This window comes from Anomalospiza imberbis, chromosome 1, assembly GCF_031753505.1.
Source record: "Anomalospiza imberbis isolate Cuckoo-Finch-1a 21T00152 chromosome 1, ASM3175350v1, whole genome shotgun sequence".
Lineage (NCBI taxonomy): Eukaryota > Metazoa > Chordata > Aves > Passeriformes > Viduidae > Anomalospiza > Anomalospiza imberbis.
This window is the reverse complement of record NC_089681.1, coordinates 120386677-120405368: the sequence shown is the minus strand read 5'-3', so window position 1 is coordinate 120405368 and position 18692 is coordinate 120386677. Positions and strand designations below refer to the sequence as shown.

General features: G+C 41.5%; 1 protein-coding gene across 4 annotated transcripts in view; it reads right to left on the bottom strand.

Moving 5' to 3' along the window:
• HYCC1 (hyccin PI4KA lipid kinase complex subunit 1) overlaps positions 1-16151 on the bottom strand; it is a 44056-nt gene extending 27905 nt beyond the window's left edge. For 3 of the 4 annotated variants that reach the window (XM_068208957.1, XM_068208984.1, XM_068208975.1), the window contains exon 1: positions 16005-16126. The gene's annotated coding sequence lies outside the window, so the exon portion shown is untranslated. Of the gene's footprint in view, positions 1-16004 lie in introns of all 4 variants that reach the window. The other variant, XM_068208966.1, reaches the window with a different exon arrangement.
• Positions 16152-18692: the final 2541 nt, after the last annotated feature.

Sequence of the window (18692 nt, the reverse complement as noted above, 5' to 3'; positions counted from 1 at the left end):
GTCACAAATCAAACAATACTTTGATTAAATCTGAAGAGCAGTTCAAATGTCCCCATGCTCCTTGTTCATTTGGATGTCCTGATGAAGATTGTTACAGGAAAGAGAAGTCTCAATTATTTAAATAACACGATACTACTTGTGATGAAGCTCAGTAACAGGTGGTTCAGGACTTCTGAATTTTTATTAGACAATATATTTCTTAGTTTATCTCACACATGAAGTAACACTACTTTAGGGAATACTCTTGCATTGCAGGTCTTCATATTTGCCACAAAAGCAGGCACAGTTTATGCAGTCTAGCTAACACATGGCTAATTGTCTATATTTATATGGCTAATATAACCTGTATTCTCGTGCCTTGGGAGTTAAAAGCACTTTGGAGTGTTTTCCACAAGAATCTCAACTTGGATTAGCAGCCAAAGACAGGATTTATAATAAATAATAATTAACAAGTTCCCAAGTCCGAAGTATCCCCAGACAGCTGATAATTGGTCTTGCTCTATTCTAATACAATAATGTAAGTCTCCTTCCTTTGGAGATACCAATTTTTCTTTTGTTTCAAGGTAAGTAGTGAAACTTGGATAAGATACCAAAGAAATTAATTGGACAAACGCAAGTCTGATTTAGAAGAGACTTCTACAAAGTCCTAAATAGGTAATTTTCTCTTCCTCACCCTTTACAGCACAAATACATCAGGAACTTACTGAATTTCCTGTTTTTAATAGAGGAGGGAGAAAAAGTTACAGGCACTGAGTTGGTGGAGGGCCAGCCAAGACAAATTAAGACATTCTCTGGCAAACTTACTAGTGCATCCATCTACTTAAATGGCTTTGCATTTTCATACCTGTCTCAGAAGACTTTAATATAACAATATCAAATTATGTCTTTAAATGAAATCACAGACAATACAGGCACATGTTTTTCTTTAAAAATAAATTCTCACAATAGATGGCTTCCTTGCTCTTTACAGCTACCCAGCATTTGTGGAATTCATCCACAGAATGCACGTGTGTAAATGCAATCTGGATTAAGCACAAGGAGGCTGGATTTGGATAAAGAACGAATGCTTGAGTTCTGCAGAACTGACCTTCTGAAACCACAGTATTAGACATTTGCTAGGGAAAGTCACAGAGATGGAAAAAACAAAAACAGGAGCCAAAAACTGCTCAAGTCTCATCCTCTGGGAATTGCTGGAAGAGAAGAGTAAGCATATACTTCATCTTTACCTCATCTGTAACGTATCTGCCTGGAAGCCTGTATTATTTGCTAAGAAAAAAAAAACAGCTTAAAGGGAAATACGGAGCAGAAAGTTAAGATATTTGTGAACCATCAGCCAAATCTGTCAACTCATCCCAGAACAGGAACAAAGTAAACTTGTGAGCATTTCATTACTATGCATCAGATCCCTAAGAGATCAAGCCCCTAGTAAATTCCGTGCTATAGTACTTTACACACAGAAGTAGGGATGGGCCAATTAGGACTCAACTTTTCTTCCCTTTTGAAGTGGTACAAGAAATATTAAAAACCTTTTAGTCAGCTCTTACTTGATTCATCAAGCTCATTTAAAGGACTACAGTCTAGACATAAAATTCACATTGCTGAACCCTTTCTTCTCCCTCACTTCAGAGACAAAGACACAATCCTTGGTAAGCCACAGAACAGGAAAGAACACTCAGGCAAGTGTATTCTTGATTCAATTGCCAAAGAAGAGAATATATTTTCCTGATGTTAATGCACAACTCATTTCAGTGATACAGTGATCTGTTCATCTTCTATACAATTTTGAATATAGTCAAGCTATTCTGTTCAGATACTTTGTAGGTGCAATAATGGGCAGCAAAACACTTGAAGTCTCTTGAGACAAGAAACAGATGCTACTGTGGACTCCAAAAGCCACTCTGACAGGTTTCAGAAACCACAAAGGTCAGGTCTGACTTCTTGATTTTTTTCAAACTTTCACAAAGAAACAAACACCCCATTGTGCTAAGCCTGAAACAGTCACATGTTCTATTCAAATATACAACTGCAAACGGTGCTCAAACACTTGATATCAAACATTCTCTGATAATTGCCATCTTCAGCTTAAAACAGGACAGCTATGGTGCACCAAGCATCACTGACTGAGGCTCAGGCAAATTCCTAAAATGAGAGACAGTTATTCAGCATCTTCTAACATGGGAAATAACAAGTTTTAGGTGACACTAGAGGTGACAGGCTCAAATAGGAATTACCAAAAACAATGTAGGAAGGAAGTATGCATTGAGGTCCAGGTACATGAACTTTACATAAATGCACAGAAAATAGCCCCACTGGGACATATGCATGGAAAAATCTACCCAGAGCCACTAAATATATAAACACTTCTAGTTCAGAAAGCTGGAGTCAAAGGTTGCTCCCCCAGCACACTCTTCCAGTTTTCTCTGTTCCTTTCTTGGCCTCTATTAACAGCCACTGCTAGACAATACCATTTCAGAAATTCTCATCTGGTTCACTATGGTCATTCTGCAGTCTCCTGCACAACAAAGTCGTGAACACACAAAAATAACTGTTATGAGTATTTGTTTCCAGTAAAGATTACTGAACCTTAGGAAGTGGAACTGCAGTCAATTTTAATTTCATCTTGCCAAAGGCATTATTCAGTTTTGCTTCCCATTTTCTCCTCCCCTCTGTCAGTGACAGAAGCAACCGTAAATAGAAGCTCTTATCTAGAGCTTACACTTTATATCACAATGTGGAACATCAGCCTTAAAGAGTCAGGAGTCAGTGGACTCTTCCATGATACAGGTTTAAAGAAGACTTCCCAATCCTGCGCACATATGCTTCTCAAACAATTTCATACTTGGAATATGACAAAGTGATAGATATTTGCCCACCAAATGGAAAAGTCCTCCTGAATGATATCCATTACAATTTTTTTAAAAAACAATAGATGTATTACTATTCAGCCACAGATGACAGACCTCAATTCAGTTTTGGTGCCAGCAATTAAGGAAAAAATAGTCTACAGAAAGCAACCATGCATCAGCTAGACCATACAGAAACTATAAATAACTGTCTTAAATGCAGTTGTTTCTTGTGCAAAGTATCCAGTACCACAGTACTGTTTGGAGGTTTCCGGGCTGTAAAGCATCAAATACTTGATGTGTCAAACTGTAACTCAGTCTTCAACAACCTTTCAATTCTGTCAAGAGGGAAAAACAAAAAAAAATAACAAACAAAACAAACCAACAAACCTGTGGTTGAGGTCATGAAACCACAAGGCCATTTACATTGCTGGTAAACAGTCACATAGGCACACATGACCCAAAACATTAATGATTAAAGCTTTCTATAAAGTCTCAAGCAGAAGGTAAGTCTCCTAATAGCACAGGCTTTTGAAGATTGTAATCCTGATCTTTGACGCCTGGCGAATTTATTTGCACAATTTCAGATTAGCAATCAATTACAAACCATGTTTGTACTCAACTAACCTTGCATTCACCCTTTACCACCAAGGGGAATTGTCTCCCAAGACAGCCAAATTACACATGCCAGTCAAACAAGTCACCAGGATAGAGACAGGAGACTACAACCAGTGATATATTCACCTGAATTTATACAAGCCATAGTAAATCAGATCTATATTGTTTAAGCAGGACAAAAGCAGCCCTAACAGTACAGTGCCAAAATGAAGCAAGACAAAATAACTTCCACAGCTTGAATTTTATTTTTTCGTTGTCCTCTACTACCTTCTTCCTTGTTACCTTTTTTAATCCTCCTTTACTATTTCTTCCCTGTTGCCTGCAGCCCAAATGCACACTCTAAGTACATCTGCCATGTTGAAAACCATAGTCAGCCAAAACTGACCACCTGTAAGTCAACTTAGTCCAGTTACACTCTTTCAACCTACTTCATCTGCAGTATATCCTCAAATGTTAGCTTTTCTATCATCTGGAATATATCCTCAAATGTTAGCTTTTTTATCATCTGTAATTCATCAATAGTTTCATTATAGGCAAATAAAGTAAGATTTATTACTTTCAAAGCAGTTTTTAGCAGCTAAAATATATTTCCTTTCACTTTTATTTCATGCAAACATTACTGTTTACATCTTACTGACTCTTTAAGAAAGAACATATATATAAACAGCATAATCTTAGAATAAAACACACATAATTGAAAAATCTTGTTTTAATTTTCCTTATGTTTTCTGGATTAATATAGTTAACTGTTCCAACACATACAAAGAAAAATCAAGATAATAACTATATGCATCATACAGAAATAGAATTGAAATTAAATCACATTAAAATGAGTACAACCACAAGCTTAACCAAATAAATGAACTAGAAAGCTTTAGAAATCTTGTCTGTTTTCTATGTATCAAGACTTCCATAACTTGTGTCAAGAACACCAGTGAACTGGCAATTCATTTCACAGTACAAGACACAGTGCTTTTATCACTTCTGTAAGCGAAAGCGGTGCTGCACAAGTTCAGCACTTACAAGAAACATTCTCTACAGAACCCCACACAAACTTACTGTTCTTTTACACTTTAGTTCCCTAAGCCCAAAGTACACTACCAAGTTCCCTACCAAGTCAGGAAGCTTTCTCAAAACCCAAAAGCAAATTTACAAGCGTGAATTATAATAAGCCACAGAGACAATAATTGTGCTGCAGCTTTAATTTTAGTATTGCATGTAAATCTCGAACTAACTAGTGGTCTTCTCATTGGAGCGTTATTTTGGTAGCAATGCTGTGGCATGTAGTTCCTTCAATGCTACAACCTTTATTACCTTCACAGGCAGTTATTCACTTAACCTATTTGTGAAGTCAATTTGCTGCAAGCTAATTTTAAAAACCAAGTTTTGTTTTCTAAATTAAAACTGCAAGTCATTTCACGTTAGAGTTTGTTAAAAACGTTCAGTCATATGAAAAGAAAGGTGTTGGGTAATTCAGCTGCTGAAAGGTTCTCAGTGTAGAGCATGCACAGGCAGATGCTGCACAATAGCTTGAGAATGACTAAAAAGCATGTGGAGAACTGAGCAGGGGCTGAACTTCATCTCTGAGCACTGACAGTAAAAGACACAATTTTAACACCTTCTACCATTACAGCACATAGTTTCAGGTAGTACAAATCCAGAAACATTCATCTGGCAAGAGTTTAGCAGTGACCTACCAGAAGGAAAAAGACACAGTTCACAAAGCAGGGCAGGAGTTTGAGAGACTCTTCATCTACTTTTTAGCAGCAACACAAAGAATGCAAGACTTTTGACCAAAACTTCCCAATTCTACTGGCTAAGAATGAGCTTTTAGGAGACTGTCTATTTCCAACCCTTCTCTAAGTACCCACACCTCATTCAATTTGGAAAGCAGAGATGTCTACCTGCAAGCCAGACACTAACTTTAGAAGATACTACACAAGCTACATAAGGAAGAAATTTTGTAGAAGCTCTTGGGACTTCATTTCAACTCAATAGTCCTTCTGCCTCCATAAAATGTGAGGGGCTCCACAAACTGAGAACTGGGCCGCAAAAGTCACAGGTGCTTCAGAAGTGATTTATGTCAGGTTCAGGGCAGAACAGGGTTAATTTTTGCAGTAGCTAGGAAGGGCATAGCCAGGATCCAGATGTTATTCTATACCACCTCATCATTACCAGGAGAAGCACTCAGGGTAGCCAGTTCTGCATGGTGAGCAATCATGTGTGAATCGTTTGCCTATTTTGTACACTTTGTTATTGATAGTGTAGCTGTTACTGTTTGCTTTCTTATTCCATTTCTGTTTCCAGTAAATTGTTCTTATCTCAACCTGTAATCTTTACTTTTTGTGCCCCTAACTCTTCTCTCCATCCCTACTCATGGGAGGCAGAGAGGGAAAGGGAGACTGAGCAAGTAGTTGTGGTTTGGAACATTTCCATGGAAACATTAAATTGGGGAATATTATTCCTATGCCAGGACAGCCTTATCTGGTAAAGCACAGGCCCCTCTTTCAGACCAAACCCATTCCAGGGCATCCAGCCCTTCACAAAGAAAAGAGAACTCTGCCCAGGGCTCCCATTGACTTCTCCAGTTGTGTCACCACACTGGGCTACCAGGGAAGATCTACAATATAGCATAATATCAGACATGATCAAATGCAACTGCAATGGAAAGGTTTCATTTTGACTCCAGAACCTTTATTTTAAATAAGTGCTGTGGCATAGCCCATCACTCTAACCCTACCAATGCAGCAGCATTAGCATTCCTGATAGGTTTCTATCTGCAAAGTATTATCTCCAGCGTACCATTCTACCATTTCCTCAAAGATCATGAAAGAAAAGCAAGAACCTTGCTATCAGGAATACACCCCAGATTTTATAGCAAAAAGAGGTCTATGGCAGACTACTGACAGGTGTTTTAGTAGCTCATTTTCACAGGAAAAAAAAAACCAATCTACACAAAGGTACATTTTTCAGAAGAGGGGTGCATCAATATTGCAAATAACCTTAGGACTTAGTTTTAGTAGTCAATGACTGCTCCCTGTTAAATTACAGAATTAAAATTATCCTTTGATACATGCATACAATGCATGTATTTAGCTGTGTTAAACAGCTTCAAGAGAAACATGCTTTATCTCTTCATGACAGTTCTCTTATTCTTCCTCATCCCTTTACATTCCCCCACCCCCACAACAGCCCATCCGTATACACTCACGAGACTAGACACATTCATTTGAAAAACATATCAGAGCAACTAAGAACAATTTTGTGGGTTTTAACATACTTTACAAGCTACAGAAGAACATGACTTCTCAACTAAAATTTTTAGAGGCAGGACCCACACTTCTGCCTCATTCAGAAGATACATCCAATACATTAAATGCTCTATTGTCACATATAAATGCTGTAGTACAGACAAAATATATGCAACTCAAAGTCTCAAGAGAATTTACTACCCTGTATGTCTTGCTCTGCATTGTAATTTTTAAGTCAAATCCCAAAAGCATAATACTGTCAAAGCAAAAAAGGATTATCATTCTCTTACTTTAAGAGATGCATTAATTTAGATCGAATTCATGTTAGATGAAAAAGCTTTTAAAATAAAAAGCTCCCGTTTCATGAAAGCACCCAAAGGTCAGAATTTTAATTACTCCAAGAAATAGAAAGCTAATAAAACTCAAATTACACAGGTTCTGGAAGGACCCTTTATTTGAGTTCAGATTTCCAAGTTAGTTGGTATAATCAAGAAATCTGTCATTATTCCAAAGTCACAACAACAGGAAGTTTCTAAGGAATTTATATTGTTACCACTTTAGTAACATAAAACGGTTTAAGATTTAAAATAACAGAGCATACATTAATTTTCTTTTTCTCTTTCTTTTATTTGCATTCTCACAATGCCTTCTGCTCAAGACAGGCCTGACTTTTAAGAGCATTATTATATATCCTACATATGTAGTAATTCTAGAAGAAGTGAGCGGTGCTTCTATAATCAGTCATCAATTCAGAGTCCTGGCTTAGAGCACAAATTTGATGATTTAGAGCCAGGCAAATATTTCTGTAGCCTAACTACAAAGAGGTCAAAATTTATTTCTGTAATAATTTCAGGTCAGTGAACTTGAGAACTTGATTTAGTGTATTGTGCTTACAAGCTTACAAGCAGTGTCTGAGAAGTCACTTGAATGGCAGACACAGTTGTGACAATACATGGAAATTGATCATTGATTGCACATGTATTTGGGGCGTAGAGGCCTGGATGAACCAGAGCCAAAGGACATCAATACAGGCTAACAACTCTGGCACACAACATGTTCTGCTTGTACAAACTGCCATAAGCATATGAAAGAAGTGTTGCAATGAGCCAAGAGCAAAGCAACCTCCATCACACTGGATGAAAAAAAAAAAAACCAAATATAATCTAAGTGAATGGCCACTTTTCAAACAATATGACATTTCAGGCGTGAGGGTTAATCCCCGGGGCGGGGCGGGGCGGGGCGGGCCGGAACGCGGCGCGGCGCGAAACTACGCGAAACCACGCGGCGCGGCGCGAAGCAGCGAAACTACACGCCGCGAAGCGGCGAAACAACGGAACCACGCGCCGCGGCGCGAAGCAACGGAACCACGCGGCGCGGCGCGAAGCGGCGAAACTACGCGCCGCGGCGCGGAGCAAGGAAACTACGCGGCGCGTAGCAAGGAAAATACGCGGCGCGGCGCGAAGCGGCGAAACTACGCGCCGCGGCGCGTAGCAAGGAAACTACGCGGCGCGTAGCAAGGAAAATACGCGGCGCGGCGCGTAGCAACGAAACTACGCGGCGCGTAGCAACGAAACTACGCGGCGCGTAGCAACGAAACTACGCGGCGCGTAACAAGGAAACTACGCGGCGCGGCGCGTAGCAACGAAACTACGCGGCGCGTAGCAACGAAACTACGCGGCGCGGCGCGTAGCAACGAAACTACGCGGCGCGTAACAAGGAAAATACGCGGCGCGTAGCAACGAAACTACGCGGCGCGGCGCGTAGCAAGGAAACTACGCGGCGCGTAACAAGGAAAATACGCGGCGCGTAGCAAAAATTTAACATCAATAGACACATTTAAGGAACTTCTTCAAGGGTGTGGCATCATTTGGTTCCTGTTTCATCATTCAGTTAACTTTCTATTCCCACTTTTGTTAGGTGCTTCTTCTTCCCTTGCCATCAAATGTATCCACATCCTACTCCACCTACTGAATTTATACAGGACTTTTAGTCTCTATAAATATTCTACCACACCAAGAAGCAGCTGTAAATGGTTAAGTTAGTCCCTGCCACTATTTCACAGGATTGGAGCAGCTTTTTGAACACAGGTGAACTAGCATCCACTTCTTTAACAAAACAAGACAAAACCTTTGAGCCACTTTTGAATACCACTAAAATAGGAATGAACCAGAGATTTCCATTATTTCCTTAAGGAATAAAGGCATGTGTGCATTATGTATACAAGAGAATGGCACAGTAGAGAGATCTCCTCTGATTATATTGTTTTGGGTGGAAAATCATTATCATTCTTCCCTGTGCAGTTACAGTTTGCCAGTAACAGTCTAGGAGAAAATATCACTGCACAAATAACCATTCCATTCTAGTAAAAACTCTTGGTAACCAATGCAAATGCATATGCTTTAGATAATCGTAAATTTCAGCCTAAGAACAAAGAGAATGATCTTGAAAATACACATACCAAACTAAAGTAAAGCAGCAAAAGAATTAAAAGTTGCAGAGACTGCAAACTTACTCAGCCAATCCCCAGCATGATGCAGAAGTGCTGGAAGAGTAGTAGTGCTATATTTGTACACATTACTGAAAAGTCAACAAAACTTCAACTAATTCCAGCTGAGACAACAGAATCCTGTTACTCCAAGCTGTACCATTACAGACTAAGAAAAACAGATGTTTCCTTTTTTGTGTTTCACTGAGAAACAGAACAAATTTGATTGTCTGAAGTGTCTCATCACAACATGACTGTTGCAAAAATACCCCTAATTTACAGTGCTGACACACAATGCTGCTGAGAAAACAGGGAGGGGGGGGTAAAGAAACTCAGATTTTTTTTTCCTCAGCTTTACAATTAAATATAAATCACATTCTCTTACAACAGACAGAAATCCGTAAATATTATACCAGCACTCACAAAGCTACACATGCACGTGTAAGCAGATGTGCAGAATTACTGTCAAAAGCCTCTCACCTGCTCCTCTGGCTGCTGCACTGGGAATTTAGTTCAAAGCAGGGAAAAAAATGCAGGAGCCTATTAGTCTTTCTACACCTGACATTCGGTGTCAATATAATTAGGAACGTAAGAGATGAGAGCAGAAAGACTGCAGCTTATTGAGCCTAAAAGCTGTAACTGAGTAAAAACAGTAGCACGTCTGCAGTATGTGACATGAAGCAGGCAGGTATTTTGGCACAGCCTAAAGGAAGTCAGTAAGAAATATATTCTATTAACTGAGTATACAGCACTTGGTTTAACCAGATGTGCTATTAACCACAAACCGTAGGATAATACTCAGCATTTCACTAGCAAAATGAGTCTAAATTGACTGTAAGGAATATAAAGCACCAAGAGCTAAGGAACTCTCCAACCCTGCTCCTTCCCCCACTTTGATCACACTGTTCTCCTCTTCATCAGCCTAACACCAAATACATGATGCTGCAGTCTACCTACTTCAAATCTGGAAGAAACACAATTTCCTTAAGCCAGCAAATACTGCAAAGGAGTATTTACCAGGGGGAAAAAAATTCATTTTTATACCTGAAGATCCTTTAATCTACTTCCCCAGGTAGAGATGTGACTGTAGCATACCTGACGTGCTTTACACAGTACACTGAAAACATTCACAGTATCCTAACTGACAGAGAAGGTGGCTGGTGTTAAAAACTTGTCAAATGCAATTGTAAAAATTTACTAGGTCAATGCTTTTACATATATTTCAGTTGTCTCCTCTAATACAGCAAATAGTATTAAAGGATTGAAAAGAATTAATAAAAACAATTGCTTTTACAAATCACAACATAGTACAGCCTTGTCCATTAACCAGATGCTCATGGATTCCTTATATTATCCAGCACCAGCTCCTGTACAATACTCAGACTACTAGACAGGTTAATTGTTGAGTATTAGACATAATTCCCTACCACATATTTAAAGTGTAATGGGATTTTTTTCCCTCCTTTCCTAAAAAAAAAAAAAAAAAAAAAGAACTGCAGTAAAATATAGCAAAAGGAGTGAATCATGGTGTTTAGTATTAGCAAAATATAAAAGTTGTATGCAGTGTTCGTCAGGTTGAAATTAATGCCTTGCTGAAGCATAAATATTTATCCAGTGCAAACAGCAGGAAACCTTAGGAGACAGCATGGCTTTAAGCACCGAAGTGTGTTAATTAGTACCCAGTGCAGCTTCAGAGCATACTATGCTATTTTTAAATAAAGGTTAGATTCCAAATAGAGGAAACTAACAAAATGTAAAGGTATGAGATAAGATAGCCTAAGAAAGCTGTCTTGAATAGCTATCAGAAGTGGCCCAAGTATACATTTTTTGTCACAAAGTTTAGAATGAGAGCTCTTGCGCCAATCAGGACGTAATACAGATACTTAGCAACTTTTGCATCAGCAATAAGCATGTTTTACTAGTATTACTTTCACCTACATTTCTTTGCTATGCTTCAGTTGCTATACAGCATTTCATATCATCAGAGGTTAGAGATGGAAAAACAAAAACATCCATCTGTTTTTAAGAGATAAACCATTTCCAAGTCTTCATCTCAACACTCAGATGATTCTTCAGCATTGCTGGTCATTTATAAATTAAGAAACGTTTCATGCACGCTCTCACTTTCCATGGCATTCTCCATATATACAAGAGTGATGATAATTAAATATCTGTCTAAATTCCATGTCCTTTATTGATTCCAGTTCTAATAAATAATGCTACTAATAACAACTGTTTATTGAACCCATCTGTTGTACATTTGTACATCATTTAGAAGTTAAACTGAAGCCTTATAAACAGAATCCTTAATTCATCACACGAACACCTACACCAACATCCTCCCCTTTCTGGCACTACAAGAAAAAAAAGAGTCACATTCAGACAATTTCAGGACTCACTTGGCTGTAAGTTATACTGCTTTCACTCACTGCCTCTCCAGTTGTTAGCAAAGCATGTAAGTTCATGTGGGGATGTGACCAAAGAAATTGCCATAAATAACAGTTGCCCTCACAGACTCAGCCAAGATGCTATTTTTATTCTGCTCCTCTTGAACATGGTCCTGATTAGGGCAAAGGCTTCAAAACAGTTTCACCACAAGTACAAGAAAATACTTCATATCCAGTACTAATTTAGAAATGCTATAAGCTGAAAACAATTACAGTTGTTAGATCTTTCAGATGTTTGTTTTAGTGTTTTGGATTTTTTTTTAAATCTAATACAAGAGTATTTGAGTTTTCATGCTAGCAAAGTTCCAACACAATGCTGATAGAAACCTGATTTACAGAAAAACAAATGAAGAAGCATTTCACCTGTCAGCCTTGTGCAAAACTTTTTAAATTTTAAATGTTTTCAAATAATTTTAAATAATTCAAGTATCAGTTGTTTATAGAGAAAATCTCAAGTTCATGCAGAAGCACTTCATCTAAAAAGTGTGGGCACTTACACATTATAGAGTAGAGGAAAGAGTCTGGCCATTGCAGAAATAAACATTTTAATGGCATGCAGAGCTTGAGCAGCAGCTTTAAACACAGTCTAGCAGCAATATGCAGTTACTACACATTAAAAGCATTTTCATACTTTAGTACTCCTTGTCTTCAACAACACTGACACAGACTTCTGTCCTTATCCTGACACCTTGTTACTGCCTTCCAAGATTATCTCACAAAGCATTTCAAATTAATTAATCCAATTAAAGTTTCTAAATAACTGATGCTAATAAAAAATGTTTTAATTCCAATACATTCTCCACTTCCAAATGTGCATTTCATACATCACCATTTCAATTCTAGCAACTGAGAACAGCAGATGCCAAAAAGGCTATTCTTCCTGGAACGGAAAGAAAACACAGATTTAAAGACAAGATCTCAGGCCTAAAATTCTAATAGAAGTGATCTTTTATATATATATATATATATATTAAAAAAAAAAATATATATACACATATATATACTTGCATAATTAAACAGAACAGAATTAACAAAACAAAAGCTGTAATTCTCCTAAGCAGGGAAACTACAAGATTCCAGTAAATCAACAAACTCTCTCAACTACATCCTACCAAGTACAAACCAACACACTGTAAGGCACTGCATATAAACTGCAGGTTTTAAGCATGCTGTATTTCCATAATCCCATGGAAGTCCCAGAGATTAGACAGGGTCACTCTAGTCAAACTATTTAACCTCAGAATATAATTACAGATGGGCAGTCTTCAGTTTTTCTGAAGTGTACAAGATTTGGACTCTAGTTATCTTCAAAGAAAACAAGAGTGAGCAGGCAGAGAAGGTCAGACTGTCAGGCTTCTCATTTCCTACACAGCAAGATCAGATCTCCTGCTTAAATTTCATGCACCTTGCTCTTGGAAGACAGACTGCTTGGTAACACTGGACGTAATGCACGCGAGTGCAGTGATTCACAGGTGTAGCTTCCACTTCTGCTAACAAAACTACCCACACAGTCCTATGGGAGACCTAAGGATAGATCAGCTTTCTACCCTGTCTTCCACCTGTGAGAAAGGAAGCGTGCTAGGTTATGCAGAGACCACGTTTGTCAAAGGGAAGGGCTGGGAACGAAACCTGACCTGGCAATTCACCTAACGGATTTAAGTCTAAGCTCTTCCCGATGGAGGCTTTGTAAGTTTGCTGAGTGCACAGGTGATCTTTGTTAAGAGCCCAAGAGCTATTACATTTTAATATTCTCATCAACTTAAACATTTATGCCTCGTGAAAGTTTCATCCTAAAGCCTCAAATACTCCACAAGATCTTAGTCCAAAGGGAAACCTGGGAACTGTGACTTTTCTCTAAGAAATCATTTTGCAAACTATGCATTCTCCATACAACCTGAAAAAACACAGTGTCACATCATTTATTTTCTAATTAAAATAACCAGACATTAGCCAACACTTTATAACTAATAATTTAAACCTCCAGAATGCACAAGGTGATTTTCACATTGCACACATTAAAGTCAGTGACAGGTTAAGAAGACAACCTAATATGGACCTTAAGGTAGGCTCTAATGAAAATCAATTTCCTGACATGAACATGAGGAAGGTTCAAGATATTGGGGCTTTAGAGGAACGTGTACTATGAGTGAGACTTTAAGTCAGTGACTTACTATTAGGTTTGACCCAGTCACATGCACCAGCAAATGGGCTTGTCTGGAGCTTAGAGCCAGCCCCACTGTGGTAAGTAAAATGCAGATGACACACACCACTTGTAGCGCCCAGCCTTACAATATCTCACGTACACGCCTGTGATACAAGTCCTCACCAAATTCGAATCCAAGTGACTTAACTACCCAGCTATGCCTGAGAACACGTCTCCCATGGACTCTCTCAAGTTAAAGCAAATCTGCCCATTCAGGAGGCTACAGCAGAATTTCAATGTGATCCTGTCCCTGACAGCCTTTTTCCTTGGAAGAAGCTTTCTGATTAAATATTACATGTCCCTTTAAAACAGCTCATTGCTGCAAGGAAGTGAACTGTTACAGTTAATAAATCATCCCAAGTAGTACTGAACTTCCTCAAAATTATCATCCTTCTGATAAAAGGCCTATTAGAAGTGCCTTGCCTCACAAAGACATTATCACAGAAGAGAAGCAGACAGGTTTTGTATTTCAAAATTAGTGATTTTATATTTTTTCCTACTCTGGAGGAAAAAATACATCCAAAAAACACTGCAAAAGGATCTAAACTTCAATTTCAAAGTATACTACTTTTACCAAAACTATTCTGCTGATGAAACTACAATAGATTGCAAATTAATTTGACCATGTTATACAACATTACTTCCTTTTCGTAACATAAAAGAACTTGTTGAAAGGTGGAGAGAACAAAAGCAGGATGCCATTAGAGGCATGAAACTATATGATCTTTAGGGTCCCTTCTATCCCCAACCTTTCAATGATATTGTGGAAAGCACAAACTTCTGAAAAGCCACTGTAGCATGTAAGCCCATCATTGGAGGGAAAAACTGCAGAAAAGCATTTCAGATACCACGAAATCAACATCACTCAATGTCACTCTGCGCTTTGCTCCATAACACTGCTTCTCGCCTCTTTGCAGTGCAATTTCCTCAGCTTGCCTTAAAAAAAAGTCACTATATCTGAATTTGCAGCTAAGGACCCTAACACCAAACATGTAATAGAAACTCACCTATTTTGCTCTTTTACAGTCATCTCCTCACACACTGGCAGTGCATGTTAAAACTTCTAAAAGGTCGATACTACCAGGACTTCATAATCTTCCATTACTCAAATCTTCTCCCTGTGAACCTAAGGCTGGGGAGCTCTTTCGGCAGAGAGCTAGAATTCAATTGGACGGGAAACAAACGTGATGGCTGTCGGGATTACACGGGACAAGACAAATCCACAATCTCTGCTTTCATCGTCACCTCTGACACACAAAGCACATGGAAGGCCACTTCAATTAAACGTGCGCCAAGTTAAAGCACGAAGCCCGCGGAGGCACAAGCCCTGCAGCCTGCGGCGCTGCCCGCTCGGATTTCCCAACTCCGCGATTCTAACTGTTGCTGCCACCTCCCGCATCCCCGCGGCGGGCACGCAACTCGCCGCGGCAGCGACACCACCGAACACACCCACGGGTCGGGTCAGCATGAAGGCGTTCCACAGCACGCCGCCCCACTCTGCCCCAAACCTCCCCACGAGAGTCGGCAGTGGCATCGAGAAGCCCGCTGCCAAGCACCGCGCCGCCTGCCCGGCTCCGGGGACGCCGCGGGAGCAGCTCCTTTGTCTCTCCCGCAGCCCCGGCTGCCTTCTCCCGGCGACACAGGGCGCCGCTGCCCCGCCGGCCCCCAGACGCCCCGGCGACGCCGCCGCTTGCCCGCCGTGCCCTGCCGCAGCCGGACCGGGTGCGGGCGGCGCGCAGCGAGCGGGCGGCCAGACGCGGCCGGGATGCCGGCGGGGCCCCGGGAGGACCCGCGGGAACGGGGGAAGCCGCAGCCGGTGCCCGGCTCGCCGCCCCGCAGCCCCGCACCGGGGTCAGGGTGTCGCCCTGCCCCTCCATCGCCCCCGGGCACCGGCCCTGCCCCCGGCAACCCCGCCGCCCCTTTCTGGTCTCCCTCCCCGCGCCCTTCACCCCCCGCCGCCCCGGCGAGTCACAGCCGCCCCAGCCGCGCGCCGCCGGCTGCCCCAGGGTGGGGCGCGGGACCCGCAGCCCGTGGGGGCTCCGCTCAGTCGGCCGTGTGTTGCCCGACGGCCACGGCCGCGGCCGCCCCGTCGGGATGCGCCAACCCCGCGCGGGAAAAAAAGTTGTCCCCGCGGGAGCGGCCGGGAATCGAACTCACCCTCCCGCCCGGCGGCTCCGCCGCGGCCGCGACTCAAACTCACCCTCCCGCCGGGAGCGGCAGCGGCGGGCGGACACCGCCCGGCCCCGCCGCTGCCTGGCGGCGGCCGCAGCCAACCGCAGCGCGCAGCGCGGTCACGCCAGCCAATAGCGCGGCAGAGCGGGCCGTGCGCGCGCCCCGCGCCCCGATGGGCGGGGCCGGCCCGCTCCGGGGCCGGGAGGGAGAGGGGGGAGCGCTGTGAGGGCGCCTTGGGGCGGGAAGGGAAGCCGGGCAAGTCGGGAGCTCCGGGCCGCGGCTGGGCCAGGAGCGTGGTCCTGGGGGAAGCTCCGGCGGAGTCGGAGCGCTGGGCAGGGTCGTGCCCCGCGGGGAGATGCGCCCTTCGGGGCAGCGCCCGCTCCCGAAAGTGCCCTGCGAGCGCGGGTGGCAGCGGGCACTCGGAACACAACGGGCGGCAGCGCTTGGGATGGGCTCGGGAGAGCAGCACCGGAGCTGCGTGTGTCCTGCCGCTGTCCCAAATCACACCTTCGCCCCGGCCTGTCGCTTGGAAATGAAAACAGCTGGAGGCAGGAGCGGGGGAGGCAGTCAGGTCTGCCAGTGCCCCGGCCCAACTGCGCCCCAAAGGTACGGCTGGCAGCTCCGCAGGGGATGCGTACGGGCACCCGGACGGCAATGACGCGGAACTGAATGCCTCTGAATTTTCATCAGGCGTGTCTTAATCATTATTTAGATACTGGATTCTTATCAGCCTTCCCCAAGTGAAGCAACTGTGGGCAAGTCTCATTCCACAGCACTCCAAGGCCTTTTCAAATACAAGTACTATTTTTTTCCCCTATTTTTTTTTTTCTGCTGACATCCTTGGACTGCTCTGAAGAAAAATCTTGAAATAAAACCGCATGTCCCACAAATAGCTAGTTTTTATTTTTACATTTTTTGTTACCTCCAGAGTTTCTTTTTTAAGTATGCTTTCAGGATGTAAATTTTATTCCTCAGAAGCACACACTTCTGGTAATCCTCTGGATTAATAAAAATTAAGTTAATCAGTAATCTAATTGCTGTGTGGTGAAATCAAAGCAAGGAGGCTGTGGTTTGATCTGTGTCAAATACATAATGACAGAGCCTGAATTAACACCACCAACACTGTCACAAAGTGCTGTCCCATATGATTACTCATTTAAAAGCCATGGTCTTCTATGCCTTGCACATGTTAATTTTCTCAGTTACTCTGTAGAGGTAGATAATGTGTTCACACACAAGTTTGACTTCTCTGGAGCCTTGAACCTGAGAAAATACCAGGTTCAATGCACTTCTTTCTTGGCCGTCCTGCATAGGGACATCAGTACCATTCTGTCTGAGCTGTTTCTAGACTTGTGCTAGTGTACTATTCATTTCCCTAGGTATATAGTATACTAATTTGTTGACAATAAAATATGTGTTATTTTCAAGGGCCTTTTATAATATAAACCATAATACATAAAAATTGCTTTTAGAATATAAGTCTTATTACTAAGGTATTTGTCTTTAGAATACTCCCACTGTGTTATGGTCTAAATTAATTCTGTCATCAGTTTCTATGACACTGGATAAAATAGGTCTGTTTTCCTGACAGGATAGATATTAATTCCAACAAAGGTTTATAAAAGCTTTATTATTTCACTAAGATGAAGAGAGACAGTTAAATGCCATAATCTTAGGAACAACCAAATGGAACTTTTAAAGGGAGATAATAAACTTCTACCTTTGAAAGAATATACTTTTGTATCACAGCCAGAATACTTAACAGTTTGGGGATTTTGGTTTTTGAAAGCTCTTTACCTGACTGACTTTCTCTGCACTCCCATCACTATTTCTGCCAACAGCATTGCAGGCATACGCAGCCTCCATTACAGTGTCTTTTCCACCTGCTGCCTGTAACTATTCCTGAGACCCTCCTGGTTTCTGTGACCCAATATCTACAAAAAAGGCCAAGAGAAGAGAACCAAGTAGAAAAGCCCAAGTATTTTCAAACACAATTCTGTCCCCTGAGCTGGTTTACTGCTAGATCTGCAGTTCTGAGAGGACCAAAGAACAGGCAATGGAAGCAAAGATACAGCAGTGCAGGAGGAGCTTATTAGCCTGCATGCTCAGACCCAGTGTCAGGAGGGAGACTGGCTACTGATGTGACTTGTGACATACTAAGTGACCCTGATAACTGCAAACAGAGGAAATGAGATTATGTTAACATTAGTTATTCATTTTACTGTTATTAATGTGTTATATCTCTAATGATTATCAAAAGTAATGAATCATCTGCAAACAAAAGGCAGGCAAATTATTCTCATGCAGCAGATAACTGTCCTTCAATGTCAGGTCACATTAGCAAAAGAAAATAGTTCAGCTTATATTACTTCCACAGATTTTATTTTTTTAACTCCTAAATTATTTTATTGTTTCAGGCATTCTTAGCACATTAGCCTTAAATATTCTAGATGCACCAAAAAGCATGCAATAAATTTTGGTTTTAATGTGTTTTGATTTTTGTGCAGAGATGTACACATCACCTATTGCAGTTTAGTCTTAAGTTTAGGGCAGAGTTTTTTGCCATTAGCACTCCATTTCAAACTGCCCTCCCAGAGGAAGGCCACAAAGAATCAGATGTTTTGTTCCACTTTCACAGAAGTCAGGACTGCTCAGTGCTCTTTCACAAATAGT